This window comes from Triticum dicoccoides, chromosome 3B (assembly GCF_002162155.2).
Source record: "Triticum dicoccoides isolate Atlit2015 ecotype Zavitan chromosome 3B, WEW_v2.0, whole genome shotgun sequence".
NCBI classification, from domain to species: Eukaryota; Viridiplantae; Streptophyta; class Magnoliopsida; order Poales; family Poaceae; genus Triticum; species Triticum dicoccoides.
Genome location: NC_041385.1, coordinates 858,916,538 through 858,933,385, shown reverse-complemented (window position 1 = coordinate 858,933,385; position 16,848 = coordinate 858,916,538). Strand labels below are relative to the sequence as shown.

The 16,848-nt window shown below is 41.5% G+C and overlaps 1 pseudogene; it reads left to right on the top strand.

Moving 5' to 3' along the window:
* Positions 1-15,376: 15,376 nt before the first annotated feature.
* The window catches only part of LOC119280342, a 2,448-nt pseudogene continuing 976 nt past the window's right edge, over positions 15,377-16,848 (top strand).

Sequence of the window (16,848 nt, the reverse complement as noted above, 5' to 3'; positions counted from 1 at the left end):
CTATAAGGCTCGTCTTGTCGCTAAGGGTTATCAACAAGTTCATGGGGTTGACTATGATGAGACTTTCTCACCCATAGCGAAGCTGAAGTCCGTCCGAATCATGTTAGCAGTTGCCGCATTCTATGATTATGAGATATGGCAAATGGACGTCAAAACGACATTCCTTAACAGTTTCCTTAAGGAAGAATTGTATATGATGCAGCCGGAAGGTTTTGTCGATCCTAAGAATGCTGACAAGGTGTGCAAGCTCCAGCGCTCCATCTATGGGCTGGTGCAAGCATCTCAGAGTTGGAACATTCGCTTTAATGAAATGATCAAAGCGTTTGGGTTTATGCAGACTTATGGAGAAGCCTGTGTTTACAAGAAAGTGAGTGGGAGCTCTATAGCATTTCACATATTATATGTGGATGACATACTATTGATGGGAAATGATATAGAACTTTTGTAAATCATAAAGGCCTACTTGAATAAGTGTTTTTCAATGAAGGACCTTGGAGAAGCTGCTAACATATTAGGCATCAAGATCTATAGAGATAGATCGAGACGCCTCATCGGTCTTTCACAAAGCACATACCTTGATAAGATATTGAAGAAGTTCAATATGGATCAGTCCAAGAAGGGGTTATTGCTTGTATTGCAAGGTGTGAAATTGATCACGGCTCAATGTCCGACTGATGTCTACTACACAACCTTCTTCTTGTAGACGTTGTTGGGCCTGCAAGTGCACAGGTTTGTAGGAGAGTAGCAAATTTCCCTCAAGTGGATGACCTAAGGTTTATCAATCCGTAGGAGGCGTAGGATGAAGATGGTCTCTCTCAAGCAACCCTGCAACCAAATAACAAAGAGTCTCTTGTGTCCCCAACACACCCAATACAATGGTAAATTGTATAGGTGCACTAGTTCGGCGAAGAGATGAAGATACAAGTGCAAAATAGATAGTAGATATAGGTTTTTGTAATCTGAAATAATAAAAACAGCAAGGTAGCGAGCGGTAAAAGTGAGCGTAAACGGTATTGCAATGGTAGGAAACAAGGCCTAGGATTCATACTTTCAATAGTGTAAGTTCTCTCAACAATAATAACATAGATAGAACATATGACAAGCCCTCAACATGCGACAAAGAGTCACTCCAAAGCCACTAATAACGGAGAACAAACGTAGAGATTATGGTCGGGTATGAAACCACCACAAAGCTATTCTTTCGGATCGATCTATAAAAGAGTTCGTACTAGAATAACACCTTAAGACACAAATCAACCAAAACCCTAATGTCACCTAGATACTCCATTGTCACCTCAAGTATCCGTGGGCATGATTATACGATATGCATCACACAATCTCAGATTCATCCAACCAACATAAAAGTACTTCAAAGCTACTACCGGAGAGTCAAGAACGTGTGCCAACCCCTATGCATAGGTTCCCAAGTGTCACGAAACCCGCAAGTTGATCACCAAAACATACATCAAGTGGATCAATAGAATAACCCATTGTCACCACGATTATCCCACGCAAGACATACATCAAGTGTTCATAAAAGACTCAATCCGATAAGATAACTTCAAAGGGGAAACTCAATTCATCACAAGAGAGTAGAGGGGGAGAAACATCATAAGATCCAACTACAATAGCAAAGCTCGGGATACATCAAGATCGTGCCATAGAAGAACACAAGAGAGAACACGAGAGAGAGATATCAAACACATATCTACTGGTACATACCCTCAGCCCCGAGGGTGAACTACTCCCTCCTCGTCATGGATAGCGCTGGGATGATGAAGATGGCCTCTGGTGATGGGATCCCCCTCCGGTAGGATGCCGGAACAGGGTCCCGATTGGTTTTTGGTGGCTACAGAGGCTTGCGGCGGCGGAACTCCCGATCTATTTTCTGTTCTGGAAGTTTTAGGGTACGTAGGTATATATGGGTGCAGGGGGTACGTCGGTGGACCTTCAGGTGGCTCACGAGGTAGGGGGCGCGCCCAGTGGGGGGAGGGGGGCGCCCTCCACCCTCGTGGGCAGCCCGGGACTCCCCTGGCGTACACTCCAAGCCCATCAGGTTGGTTTCCTTCCAAAATTAACTTCTCCAATTGATTTCGTTCTGTTTTGACTCCGTCTGATGTTCCTTTTCCTCGAAACACTGAAATAGGCATAAAACAGCAAATCTGGGCTGGGCCTCCGGTTAATAGGTTAGTCCCAAAAATAATATAAAAGTGGATAATAAAGCCCAATATTGCCTAAAACAGTAGATAAAGTAGCATGGAGCAATCAAAAATTATAGATACGTTGGAGACGTATCAAGCATCCCCAAGCTTAATTCCTGCTCGTCCTCGAGTAGGTAAATGATAAAAAAGAATTTTTGATGTGGAGTGATACTTTGGCATAATTTCAATGTAAATCTTCTTAACTGTGATATGAATATTCAGATCCGAAAGATTCAAGACAAAAGTTCATATTGACACAAAAATAATAATACTTCAAGCATACTAATCAAAGTAATCATGTCTTCTCAAAATAACATGGCAAAAGAAAGTTCATCCCTACAAAATCATATAGTTAGGCTATGCTTCATTTTCATCACACAAAGATGTTCCCAACTTCTATACCCCCGATGACAAGCCAAGCAATTGTTTCATACTTAAATAATCTCAAACTTTTTCAACCTTCACGCAATACATGAGCGTGAGCCATGGATATAGCACTATGGGTGGAATAGAATATAATGATGGGGATTGTGTGGAGAAGACAAAAAAGGAGAAAGTCTCACGTTGATGAGGCTAATCAACGGGCTATGGAGATGCCCATCAATTTATGTCAACATGAGGAGTAGGGATTGCCATGCAACGGATGCACTAGAGCTATGAATGCTCAACAAAAAGAAAACTACTGGGTGTGCATCCAACTTGCTTGCTCATGAAGACCTATGGCATTTGAGGAAGCCCATCGTAGGAATATACAAGCCAAGTTCTATAATGAAAAATTCCCACTAGTATAAAAAGACAACTTATGAGACTCACTACATGAGGAACAAGGTCCTACTTTGAAGCACAATATATAAGACTCACTACATGAAGAACAAGGTGCTACTTTGAAGCACAAGTGTGAAAAAAGAGATAGTAGCATTGCCCTTTTTTTTGGGCCTTTTTTTTCTTTTTGGCCTTTTTTTTGATTGGGCAATGCTCTAATAATGATGATCATCACACTTCTATTGATTACAACACAAGGATTACAACTCGAAACTTAGAACAAGATATGACTCTATATGAATGCCTCCGGCGGTGTACCGGAATGGTGCAATGAATCAAGAGTGACATGCATGAAAAATAATGCATGGTGGCTTTGCCACAAATACGATGTCAACTACATGATCATGCAATGGCAATATGACAAAAGTAATGTATGTCATGATGATGATGGTGGAAGTTGCATGGCAATATATCTCGGAATGGCTATGGAAATGCCATAATAGGTAGGTATGGTGACTGTTTTGAGGAAGATATAAGGAGGTTTATGTGTGATAGAGCGTATCGTATCACGGGGTTTGGATGCACCGGCGAAGTTTGCACCAACTCTCAAGGTGAGAAAGGGCAATGCACGACACCGAAGAGGCTAGCAATGGCGGAAAGGTGAGAGTGCGTATAATCCATGGACTCAACATTAATCAAAAGAACTCATATACTTATTGCAAAAATTTAGAAGTCATCAAAAATTCAAGTACTACGCGCATGCTCCTAGGGGGATAGATTGGTAGGAAAAGACCATCGCTCGTCCCTGGCCGCCACTCATAAGGATGCACAAGCCAGGTACACTTCATGTTTCAAATTTGTTACACAACTTTAACCATACGTGCATGCTACGGGACTTGCAAACTTCAACACAATCATTTCTCAAATTCATAATCACCCAACTATCACGACTTTGATATTATCTCCTCCATATCTCAAAACAATTATCAAGCATCAAACTTATCTTAGTATTCAACACACTCAAAAGAAAGTTTCACATATCTTGAATACCAAGTATATTAACATTAAGCAAATTACCATGCTATTAATGACTCTCAAAATAATATAAGTGAAGCATGAGAGTTCATCTATTTCTTCAAAATAAAACTACCATCATGCTCTAAAAGATATAAGTGAAGCATTAGAGCAAAAACTATCAAGCTCAAAAGATATAAGTGAAGCACATAGAGTATTCTAACAAATTCTATATCATGTATGGCTCTCTCTCATTAAAGGATTTCAGATCTTGATACTTCATTCAAACAGCAAGCAAAGCTAAAGAAAACTACAATGCAAGGATAGCACAACTCGTGTGAAGAAGCAAAAACTTAGGCTCAACCGATAGTTGTTGAAGAAGAAAGGTGGGATGCCTACCGGGGCATCCCCAAGCTTAGATGCTTGAGACTTCTTGGAATATTATCTTGGGGTGCCTTGGGCATCCCCAAGCTTGAACTTTTGTGTCTCCTTAATTCCTCTCATATCATGGTTTCTCTTTTTATCAAAAGCTTCATCCACAACAAACTCAACAAGAACTCGTGAGATAGGTTAGTATAAACCAACGCAAAACCTTATCATCCTCTACTGTAACAAATCACTAAAATTATTATTCAACAATGAATACTAAATGCCTTGCATGTTTAACACTCCTATCATCAAATAGAATCATTAAACAAGCATACATATGCAAACAACGCAAACATAACAGCAATCTGCCAAAACAGTACAGTCTGTAAAGAATGCAAGAGTATCAATACTTCCCTGACTCCAAAAATTATGAACTAAAATTCCCACTGTAATAAAATTTTCATATCTATATATGCAAAAAGATTCAACGTTAGACCATGCTCTGACTTTTCTAGGGAATTTTTGCAACAGAAGTGAACTTTCTGTTTTCAAACAGCAACATGTATACTAGCAAAATAAGCATGGCAAAGGCTATCCTTGACTTTTTTATTGAAACTAAAGAGGCAAAACACAATTCTAACTAACAGAAAGCAAAAACTAACAAAATAAATTGACGCTCCAAGCAAAACACATATCATGTGGTGAATAAAAATATAGCTCCAACTAAAGTTACCGATGAACGAAGACGAAAGAGGGGATGCCTTTCGGGGCATCCCCAAGCTTAGGCTCTTGGTTGTCCTTGAATATTACCTTGGGGTGCCTTGGGCATCCCCAAGCTTAGGCTCTTTCCACTCCTTATTCCATAGTCCATCGAATCTTTACCCAAAACTTGAAAACTTCAACCACACAAAACTTCAACACAAAACTCGTAAGCTCCGTTAGTATAAGAAAATAAAACCACCAGTTAGGTACTGTAATGAACTCATTATAAATTCATAATGGTGTAATATCTACTGTATTCTAACTTCTCTATGGTTCATACCACTTAATACTAGCCATAGATTCATCAAAATAAGCAAACAACACAATGAAAACAGAATCTGTCAAAAACAGAACAGTCTGTAGTAATCTGTATAAAACGTATACTTCTGGAACCCCAAAAATTATGAAATAAATTGATGGACCTGAGCAATTTGTATATTAATCATCTTCAAAAAGAATCAACCTAAAAGAACTCTCCAGTAAAAAATGGCAGCTAAACTCGTGAGCGCTAAAGTTTCTGTTTTTCACAGCAAGATCATATAAACTTCATCCAAGTCTTCCCAAAGGTTCTACTTGGCACTTTATGGAAGCAAAAGCTATAAAACATGATTACTACTGTAGCATAATCATGTGGACACACAAAAACAGTAAGGATAAATATTGGGTTGTCTCCCAACAAACGCTTTTCTTTAATGCCTTTTTAGCTAGGCATGATGATGAGAATGGTGCTCACATAAAAGATAAGAATTGAAACATAAAGATAGCATCATGAAGCATATGACTAGCACATTTAAGCCTAACCCACTTCCTATGCATAGGGATTTTGTGAGCAAACAACTTAGGGTAACAATAATCAACAAGCATAGGAAGGTAAAACAAGCATAGCTTCAAGAATTTAAGCACATAGAGAGGAAACTTGACATTATTGCAATTCCTACAAGCATATGTTCCTCCCTCATAATAATTTTTAGTAGCATCATGAATGAATTCAACAATATAACCAGCACCTAAAGCATTCTTTTCATGATCTACAAGCATAGAAAATTTTCTACTCTCCACATAAGAAAACTTCTTATTTATAGCATACGTATCATCACAATAATCATCATAGATAGGAGGCATGCTTTCATCATAGTAAATTTGCTCATAAAAGCTTGGGGGACAAAAAATATCATCTCCATCAAACATAGCTTCCCCAAGCTTGTGGCTTTGCATATCATTAGCATCATGGATATTCAAGGAATTCATACTAACAACATTGCAATCATGCTCATCATATAAAAACATTCTATAGATTTCTTCTTCTAGTACTTGAGCACAATTATCCTTTCCATCATACTCACGAAAGATATTAAAAAGATGAAGCGTATGAGACAAACTCAACTCCATTTTTTTGTAGTTTTCTTTTATAAACTAGACTAGTGCTAAAACAAGAAACAAAAAGATTCGATTGCAAGATCTAAAGATATACCTTCAAGCGCTAACCTCCCCGGCAGCGGCGCCAGAAAAGAGCTTGATGTCTACTACACAACCTTCTTCTTGTAGACGTTGTTGGGCCTGCAAGTGCACAGGTTTGTAGGACAGTAGCAAATTTCCCTCAAGTGGATTACCTAAAGTTTATCAATCTATAGGAGGCGTAGGATGAAGATGGTCTCTCTCAAGCAACCCTGCAACCAAATAACAAAGAGTCTCTTGTGTCCCCAACACACCCAATACAATGGTAAATTGTATAGGTGCACTAGTTCGGCAAAGAGATGAAGATACAAGTGCAAAATAGATAGTAGATATAGGTTTTTGTAATCTGAAATAATAAAAACAGCAAGGTAGCGAGCGGTAAAAGTGAGCGTAAACGGTATTGCAATGGTAGGAAACAAGGCCTAGGGTTCATACTTTCACTAGTGTAAGTTCTCTCAACAATAATAACATAGATAGAACATATGACAAGTCCTCAACATGCGACAAAGAGTCACTCCAAAGCCACTAATAGCGGAGAACAAACGTAGAGATTATGGTCGGGTACGAAACCACCACAAAGCTATTCTTTCGGATTGATCTATAAAAGAGTTCATACTAGAATAACACCTTAAGACACAAATCAACCAAAACCCTAATGTCACCTAGATACTCCATTGTCACCTCAAGTATCCGTGGGCATGATTATACGATATGCATCACACAATCTCAGATTCATCCAACCAACATAAAAGTACTTCAAAGCTACTACCGGAGAGTCAAGAACGTGTGACAACCCCTATGCATAGGTTCCCAAGTGTCACGAAACCCGCAAGTTGATCACCAAAACATACATCAAGTGGATCAATAGAATAACCCATTGTCACCACGATTATCCCACACAAGACATACATCAAGTGTTCATAAAAGACTCAATCCGATAAGATAACTTCAAAGGGGAAACTCAATTCATCACAAGAGAGTAGAGGGGGAGCAACATCATAAGATCCAACTACAATAGCAAAGCTCGGGATACATCAAGATCGTGCCATAGAAGAACACGAGAGAGAACACGAGAGAGAGAGATCAAACACATAGCTACTGGTACATACCCTCAGCCCCGAGGGTGAACTACTCCCTCCTCGTCATGGATAGCGCTGGGATGATGAAGATGGCCTCTGGTGATGGGATCCCCCTCCGGCAGGATGCCGGAACAGGGTCCCGATTGGTTTTTGGTGCCTACAGAGGCTTGCGGCGGCGGAACTCCCGATCTATTTTCTGTTCTGGAAGTTTTAGCGTACATAGGTATATATGGGTGCAGGGGGTACGTCGGTGGACCTTCGGGTCGCTCACGAGGTAGGGGGCGCGCCCAGGGGGGGGGCCCTCCACCCTCGTGGGCAGCCCGGGACTCCCCTGGCGTACACTCCAAGCCCATCAGGTTGGTTTCCTTCCAAAATTAACTTCTCCAGTTGATTTCGTTCCGTTTTGACTCTGTCTGATATTCCTTTTCCTCGAAACACTAAAATAGGCATAAAACAACAAATCTGGGCTGGGCCTCCGGTTAATAGGTTAGTCCCAAAAATAATATAGAAGTGGATAATAAAGCCCAATACTGCCTAAAACAGTAGATAAAGTAGCATGGAGCGATCAAAAATTATAGATACGTTGGAGACGTATCACCGACCTCGGCAGAAGATAGAGAAAAGATGAGTGCCATCCCCTATGCCTCAGCCATAGGGTCTATTATGTATGCCATGCTGTTTACCAGACCTGATGTGAACCTTGCCATAAGTTTGGTAGGGAGGTACCAACGTAATCCCGGCATGGAACACTGGACAACGGTCAAGAATATCCTGAAGTACCTGAAAAGGACTAAGGATATGTTTCTCATTTATGAAGGAGACAAAGAGCTCGTCGTAAAGGGTTACGTCGATGCTAGCTTCGACACAGATCTGGATGACTCCAAGTCACAAACCGGATACATGTACATTTTGAATGTGGGGCAGTCAGCTGGTGCAGTTGCAAGCAAAGCGTCGTGGCGGGATCTACATGTGAAGCAGAGTACATGGCAGCCTCGGAGGTAGCACATGAAGAAATCTGGATGAAGGAGTTCATTATCGACCTAGGAGTTATTCCCAATGCGTCGGGCCCGATGACTCTCTTCTATGACAACACTGGAGCTATTGCCCTTGCCAAGGAGCCCAGGTTTCACAAGTAGACCAGGCAAGTCAAGCGTTGCTTCAACTCCATTCATGAAAATGTTCAAGATGGAGACATAGATATTTGTAAAGTGCATACGGATCTGAATGTCGCAGATCCATTGACTAAACCTCTTCCACGAGCAAAACATGTTCAACACCAGAACTCTATGGGTGTTTGATTCATCACAATGTAACTAGATTATTGACGCTAGTGCAAGTGGGAGACTGTTGGAAATATGCCCTAGAGACAATAATAAAATGGTTATTATTATATTTCCTTGTTCATGATAATTGTCTGTTGTTCATGCTATAATTGTATTAACCGGAAACCGTAATACATGTGTGAATACATAGACCGTAATATGTCCCTAGTAAGCCTCTAGTTGACTAGCTCGTTGATCACTAGATGGTTGCGGTTTCCTGACCATGGACATTGGATGTCGTTGATAACAGGATCACATCATTAGGAGAATGATGTGATGGACAAGACCCAATCCTAAGCATAGCACAAGATCGTGTAGTTCGTTTGCTAAGAGCTTTTCTAATGTTAAGTATCATTTCCTTAGACCGTGAGATTGTGCAACTCCCATATACCGTAGGAATGCTTTGGGTGTACCAAATGTCAGAACGTAACTGGGTGACTATAAAGGTGCACTACAGGTATCTCCGAAAGTGTCTGTTGGGTTGGCACGAATCAAGACTGGTATTTGTCACTCAGTATGACGGAGAGGTATCTCTGGGCCCACTCAGTAATGCATCATCATAATGAGCTCAATGTGACTAAGGAGTTAGTCACGGGATCATGCGTTACGAAACGAGTAAAGAGACTTGCCGGTAACGAGATTGAACGAGGTATTGGGATACCGACGATCGAATCTCGGGCAAGTAACATACCGGTGGACAAAGGGAATTGTATACGGGATTGATTGAATCCCGGACATCGTGGTTCATCCGATGAGATCATCGTGGAACATGTGGGAGCCAACATGGGTATCCAGATCCCGCTGTTGGTTATTGGCCGGAGAGATGTCTCGGTCATGTCTGCATGGTTCCCGAACCCGCAGGGTCTACACACTTAAGGTTCGGTGACGCTAGAGTTGTTATGGGAAATAGTATGTGGTTACCGAAGGTTGTTCGGAGTCCCGGATGAGATCCCGGACGTCACGAGGAGTTCCGGAATGGTCCGGAGGTAAAGATTTATCTATGGGAAGTTCAGTTTTAGTCACCGAAATAGTTTCGGGGGTTATCGGTCTTGTACCTTGACCACCGAAAGGTGTCCGGGAGTCCACCAGGTGGGGCCACCTGCCCCGGGGACTTAGTGGGCTGAACAAAGGTGGGAACCAACCCCTGGTGGGCTGGTGCGCCTCCAAGGGCCCAAGGCGCCTAGGGTTGAAAACCCTACGGGTGGGGGCGCCTCCCACCAAACTTGGGGGGCAAGCTCCCCCCCTTGGCTGCCCCCCCTTAGATGAGATCTAAAGGGGCCGGCCCTGTCTCCCCTTCGCCTATAAATAGTGGGGGGGCGGGGGGCTGCCGCACCCCTTCCCCTGGCGCAGCCCCTCCCTCTCCAACACCTCCTCCTCCTCCGTAGAGCTTGGCGAAGCCCTGCAGAAATTCCACAAGGTCCACCACCACGCCGTCGTGCTGCCGGAGCTCTCCCTCAACTTCTCCTCTCGCCTTGCTGGATCAAGAAGGAGGAGACGTCCCCGGGATGTACGTGTGTTGAACGCGGAGGCGCCGTCCATTCGGCGCTAGATCGGATCTTCCGTGATTTGAATCGCCGCGAGTACGAATCCATCATCCGCGTTCTTGTAACGCTTCCGTTTCGCCATCTTCAAGAGGTATGAAGATGCACTCCCTCTCTCTCGTTGCTAGCGTCTCCTAGATTGATCTTGGTGATATGTAGGAAAATTTTGAATTATCGCTACGTTCACCAACTACATGGACCGCGTCGGCTCCGGCGCCCCCGTCGACCTCGCCTCCGTCCTTTAATACCTTGCCGCCGATATAACCAACCAACGATCGATCTCGTACATTCGTTTTCTTTTCATGCTCAATGGAGTGGTAATTGATCATGTCTCGGTGTTCTCTTTAAACAACAGATGCTGGAGTTGGCAGGCAGACCCGATTGTCCCTTATCTATCCTCACAACTATGGATTAATTATTCGCATCTTTTGTTGTGTAATGATAGTCTTTACTAGATCATAATGCAGAAATATCTCCTTCCCATTTAACATATAGTACAATTAATACTTACTGTGTGACCCATATCAAAATTTCGCTTATAATGCAGTTATACAACACCATAGGCCACTACTAAATGAATGTAATCACGTATTTGCCAGATGCCATAATCATATTCATTCAAGTTATCCCCCGCTATCAATTAATGCCATATACCGGCAGATGGTTCACTCTTTCTTTTCACAAACACACGTCGAAGACAAGGCAAAGCACAAACCAAGTGAAAACATGGCAAAAAGCAAGGCAAAGCTATTCTGACCTAGCTAAAATCTTTTAGGGGACAACTGCAAATGGTTCCCTTTTTAAAAAATATATACAAAATGGAGCCAATAATATGTCCCTCGGATAAAGGTCTCGTGCTATGATTGATCATGTTCGCTTCCTACTCAGCCACTCCGCTGTTGTTGCAGTTTGTTCATAATGAAGACAATTTTCACGTACAGTTTTTTATGGTACTAAACATTTTTTAACATTATGTGTACATTTTTATGAAAATGTCACAAGCACACTTTGGAAACCTGTGAACATTTTCTATAAATGTAACTTACATATTTAGAATTATGCGAAATGTTTTAATGCATGTAGATTTTTTTAAACTTTGATGTTTTTTTAATTTCAAAAAGTTCATACACACGATTAGCATTTTTCTATAGACGATTAAAAAAATTGAATGGCATAATTAACAATTTTTGAAATTCTAAGCAAAGTACTCCTTGTAGGTGAGCCTCAGTAGGACTCGCAGCAGGCTGCACATAGCCGCGCTCGTTGATGGAACGCTACGAACTGCTTTTAGAACCTTCCACGCGGTTGTGTTTTTTATAGTTTTTCATCCTTTTTTAGTTTTTTCCGTTATTACTTCAAGTTTTATTTTGTTTTTCATTTTCATATTTCATTTGTTTCTATTTTTATATTTTATTTATTTCCTCTTTGTTATTTTCTTATATTTTATAGTCGGCTTTTTAAAGAAAAATACGATGTACATTTTATGTATATACGTTGAATATATTGACATAAAGGTTGAATTTTTTAATAGATGGCGAACATTATTCTAAATACATTTTGAACATTTGTCTAATTTACATGTCATTATTCTAAATACTTTTTAAAGAAAAATATGATGTACATTTTATGTATATACGTTGAATATATTCTACGTTTTTTATATGTACAGTAAACTATTCTTGTAACACATTTAACATGTATCCATGAACATTTTTGTAAATGTGCAAATAGTTGAAAAGTTCTTGAACACTGTTTTTGATGTCACAGACATTTTTTTGAATTGTACGAAACATTTCTAAATTACACGGACATTATATTATCATTGTAAATATATATTTTTAAAGCATAATGAACATATTTTTTAAATGCAGGAACATTTTTAAAATGTCAGCAACAATTTTCTATTTCTCGCACTAGGGCAGGTTTTTTTCTTCTGGTTTTGGGGTTTTTCTCTGTTTCAATGTTTTGGGGGATTTTTTAGTTTTCCAGTTACTTTCAATTTTCGTCTGTCAAAGCTCGGGTATGTTCGGTGGAGCACATGTGTTCTTCTTGTGGAGCATGGATGTGTTGTGCTTTCGGATGGACATGTGCCTCACTCTGCGTGGAAACCACAATTATGCTTCATTGCAAGGGAAGCACAAGCTAGTTTACTTGAGAAGCATAGTTATGCTTCTGCGGGGTTGACACACTTTTGGTCATAAAGTTTAGTCTAGTGTCTTTCCATCAACTCATGATAAACTTTCTATTGCATCTATTCCAAAAAGTGAGGATTTACTTTTTATTCCTATGTTCAGTATAAGGATTGGCAATGCGCATGGAAACAAAATCGTTCTTATCGACCTCCTTGTAGTCACCCCTAGATGCTTATGTATTTTCGGACCTTGTCCTTGATCTTCTTCATGGGATGCCTTTTCTTGTTGAGTGCTTCATGACATGCTTGACTTTCTTCATTAGTGCGAGAAATACTTGGATTTTTTCCAGTCAATCATACCAAAAACAAAAAGGGATTGCCAAAAATAACAAAACAAAACAAAACAAAATCTTCGGGGAGAAAAAGAGTCTAACCTCCCCCTCCCCAATTTTTGAATTCAGTTCCCACACTAAAGGAAAAAACGAAACAAAGCGAGGACAGAAGATTTTCATATCCTGACAGGTCCATCTGGTCCTCCCACGGATCACGCCCCCGAGCTAATCGTAGCCACATGAATCTTCCGGACCCAACGACAAAGACCATTGGCGACACGAATTGCACCAGTCGAGCTGATCCTAGCCGCTTGCACCTTCCAGATCCGACAGTGGAGAACGGTGGTGACACGGATCACACCCCCACCCAGGGATCGTGCCCCTCCGAGTCGATCCTTGACGCCCGCCCTCCCAGATCCTACAGTGGCGGACACATGTCATGCGAATCGCGCCGCTTACTACGGAGCACCCTGGTATAAAAGCGGTGCCCTCGTTTCACATCCATCAGCGCCACCACCCACATTTTGAGAGATTCCGCCAAAAAAGGAGGGGAGATGGCCAGGAGGAAGAGCGGCGAGTGAAAGAAGGCGGTGACCTAGTCCACGAAGGCTGGACTCTAGTATCCCGTCGGCCACATCGAGCACTATCTCAAGAAGGACCGCTACGCGGACCCCGTCGGCTCCGGCGCCGCCGTCTACCTCGCGCACATAGCAGGCGGCACATAGCCACGCCCGTCGATGGAACACCCTGAACTGGTTTTAGAACCTTCCACGCGGTTGTATTTCCCTACAGTTTTTCATCTTTTTTTTTCGGTTGTTACTTCAGTTTTCTTTCATTTTCTTATTTTATTGGTTTCTATTTTTATTTATTTATTTATTTCCACTTTGTTATTTTCTCATTTTATATAGTCGCTTTTTTAAGGAAAAACACGATGTTCATTTATGGATACAGGTTGAATATTTTCACATAAAAGGTTGAACATTGTTTAATAGACTGTGAACATTTTTCTGAATACATGTTGGAACATTTGCAAAATCTACATTGTAATTTTTCTATATGCACAGTAAACTTTTCCTGTGACACATCAAACATTTTTCCATGAACATTTTTGCAAATATGCAAACATTTGAAAAGTTCTTAAACACTACTTTTAATATCACGGACATTTATTTTCTGATTTGTACAACACATTTGTTTTTCTAAATTACATGAACATTATTTTATCATTGCAAAAATATTTTCTTAAAACACGTCGAACATATTTTTTAAATGCGGGAACATTTTTAAAAATGTCACAAACATTTTTTGTTGTTTCTCGCATTGGGGCATTTTGTTTTTGTTTTTCTTGGTTTCCATTTTTTGGGGATTTTTTGTTTTCCAGTTGCTTTCAAGTTTTATCTGTCAGAGCTAGGGTGTGTCGTGTGGAGCACATGTGTTCTTCTTGTGGAGCATGGGTATGTTGTGCTTTCGGATGGAGCACATGTGTCATGTGTGTCTCATTCTGCGAGGAAACCATAATTGTGGTTCATTGAAGGGAAGCATAAGTTAGTTTACTTGAGAAGCATAGTTATGCTTCTGCGGGAGTTGACACACTTTTGGTCATAAAGTTTAGTCTGGTATCCTTTCATCACCTCATGATAAACTTTCTATTGCATCCTATTCCAAAAGTGAGGATTTACTTATTATTCCTTTCTTAATTATATGGATTGGCAATGCGCATGGAAACAAAGTCTGTCTTATTGACCTCCTTGTAATCACTCCTAGATGCTTATGTATTTTGGGACCTTGTCCTTCTTGATCTTCTTCACGGGATGCCTTTTCTTGTTGAGTGCCTCATGACATGCTTGAATTTCTTCATTGGTGCGAGAAATACTTGGAATTTCCCAGTCAATCATACCAAAAAAGGGATTGACGAATACCAAAAAAAGAAAACTTCGGTGTGAAAAAGAGTCTAATCTCCCCCTCCCCAATTTCCGGATTCAGTTCCCACACCAAAGCGAGGACAAAATATTCTGATCCAACGACAAATCCTGATTAGTCCATCCGGTCCTCCCATGCATCACACCCGCGAGCTAATCATAGCCACTTGAATCTTCCAGATCCAACGACAAAGATTGCTGGTGACACGAATCGCACCAGCCGAGCCGATCCTAGCCGCTTTCACCTTCCAGATCCGACGATGGAGAAAGCTGGTCACATAGATCACACCCCTTCCACGGATCGTGCCCCTCCGAGTTGATCCCTGCTGCCCGCCCTCCCAGATCCGACGGTGGCGACCACATGTCATGCGAATCACGCCCCTTGCTGCAGAGCACCCCCCCTTATAAAAGTGGTCTTATCGCGTTCACATCCATCAGCACCACCACCCACATTTTGAGGGATTCAAGTTCACCAGAGAAGGAGGGGAGATGGTCGGGAGGAAGAGCAGCGAGCGGAAGAAGGCGGTGACCCGGTCCATCAAGGTTGGACTCCACTTTCCGTTCGGCCGCATCGGGCGCTATCCCAAGAAGGACCGCTAGGCAGACCGTGTCGGCTCCGGCGCACTGATGTCTACTACACAACCTTCTCCTTGTAGACGTTGTTGGGCCTCCAAAGGCAGAGGTTTGTAGGACAATAGCAAATTTCCCTCAAGTGGATGACCTAAGGTTTATCAATCCGTGGGAGGCGTAGGATGAAGATGGTCTCTCTCAAACAACCCTGCAACCAAATAACAAAGAGTCTCTTGTGTCCCCAACACACCCAATACGATGGTAAATTGTATAGGTGCACTAGTTCTGCGAAGAGATGGTGATACAAGTGCAATATGGATGGTAGATATGAGCATTTGTAATCTGAAAATATAAAAAATAGCAAGGTAACAAGTGGCAAAAGTGAGCGTGAACAGTATTGTAATGCTAGGAAACAAGGCCTAGGGTTCATACTTTCACTAGTGCAAGTTCTCTCAACAATAATAACATAACTAGATCATATAACTATCCCTCAACATGCAACAAAGAGTCACTCCAAAGTAACTAATAGTAGAGAACAAACGAAGAGATTATTGTAGGGTATGAAACCACCTCAAAGTTATCCTTTTTGATCGATCTATTCAAGAGTCCGTAGTAAAATAGCATGAAGCTATTCTTTCCGTTCGATCTATCATAGAGTTCGTACTAGAATAACACCTTAATACACAAATCAACCAAAACCCTAATGTCACCTAGATACTCCAATGTACCTCAAGTATCCGTTGGCATGATTATACGATATGCATCACACAATCTCAGATTCATCTATTCAACCAACACAAAGTACTTCAAAGAGTGCCCCAAAGTTTCTACCGAAGAGTCAAGACGAAAACATGTGCCAACCCCTATGCATAAGTTCACAAGGTCACTGAACCCGCAAGTTGATCACCAAAACATACATCAAGCAGATCATGTGATATCCCATTGTCACCACAGATAAGCACATGCAAGACATACATCAAGTGTTCTCAAATCCTTAAAGACTCAATCCGATAAGATAACTTCTAAGGGAAAACTCAATCCATTACAAGAGAGTAGAGGGGGAGAAACATCATAAGATACAACTATAATAGCAAAGCTCGCGATACATCAAGACCGTACCACCTCAAGAACACGAGAGAGAGAGAGAGATCAAACACATAGCTACTGGTACATACCCTCAGCCCCGAGGGTGAACTACTCCCTCCTCGTCATGGAGAGCGCCGGGATGATGAAGATGGCCACCGGTGAGGGATCCCCCCTCCAGCAGGGTGCCGGAACAGGGTCCCGATTGGTTTTTGGTGGCTACAGAGGCTTGCGGCGGCGGAACTCCCGATCTAGGTTATTTTTTGGAGGTTTTAGTATGTATAGGATTTTTTGGCGTAGGTCTCACG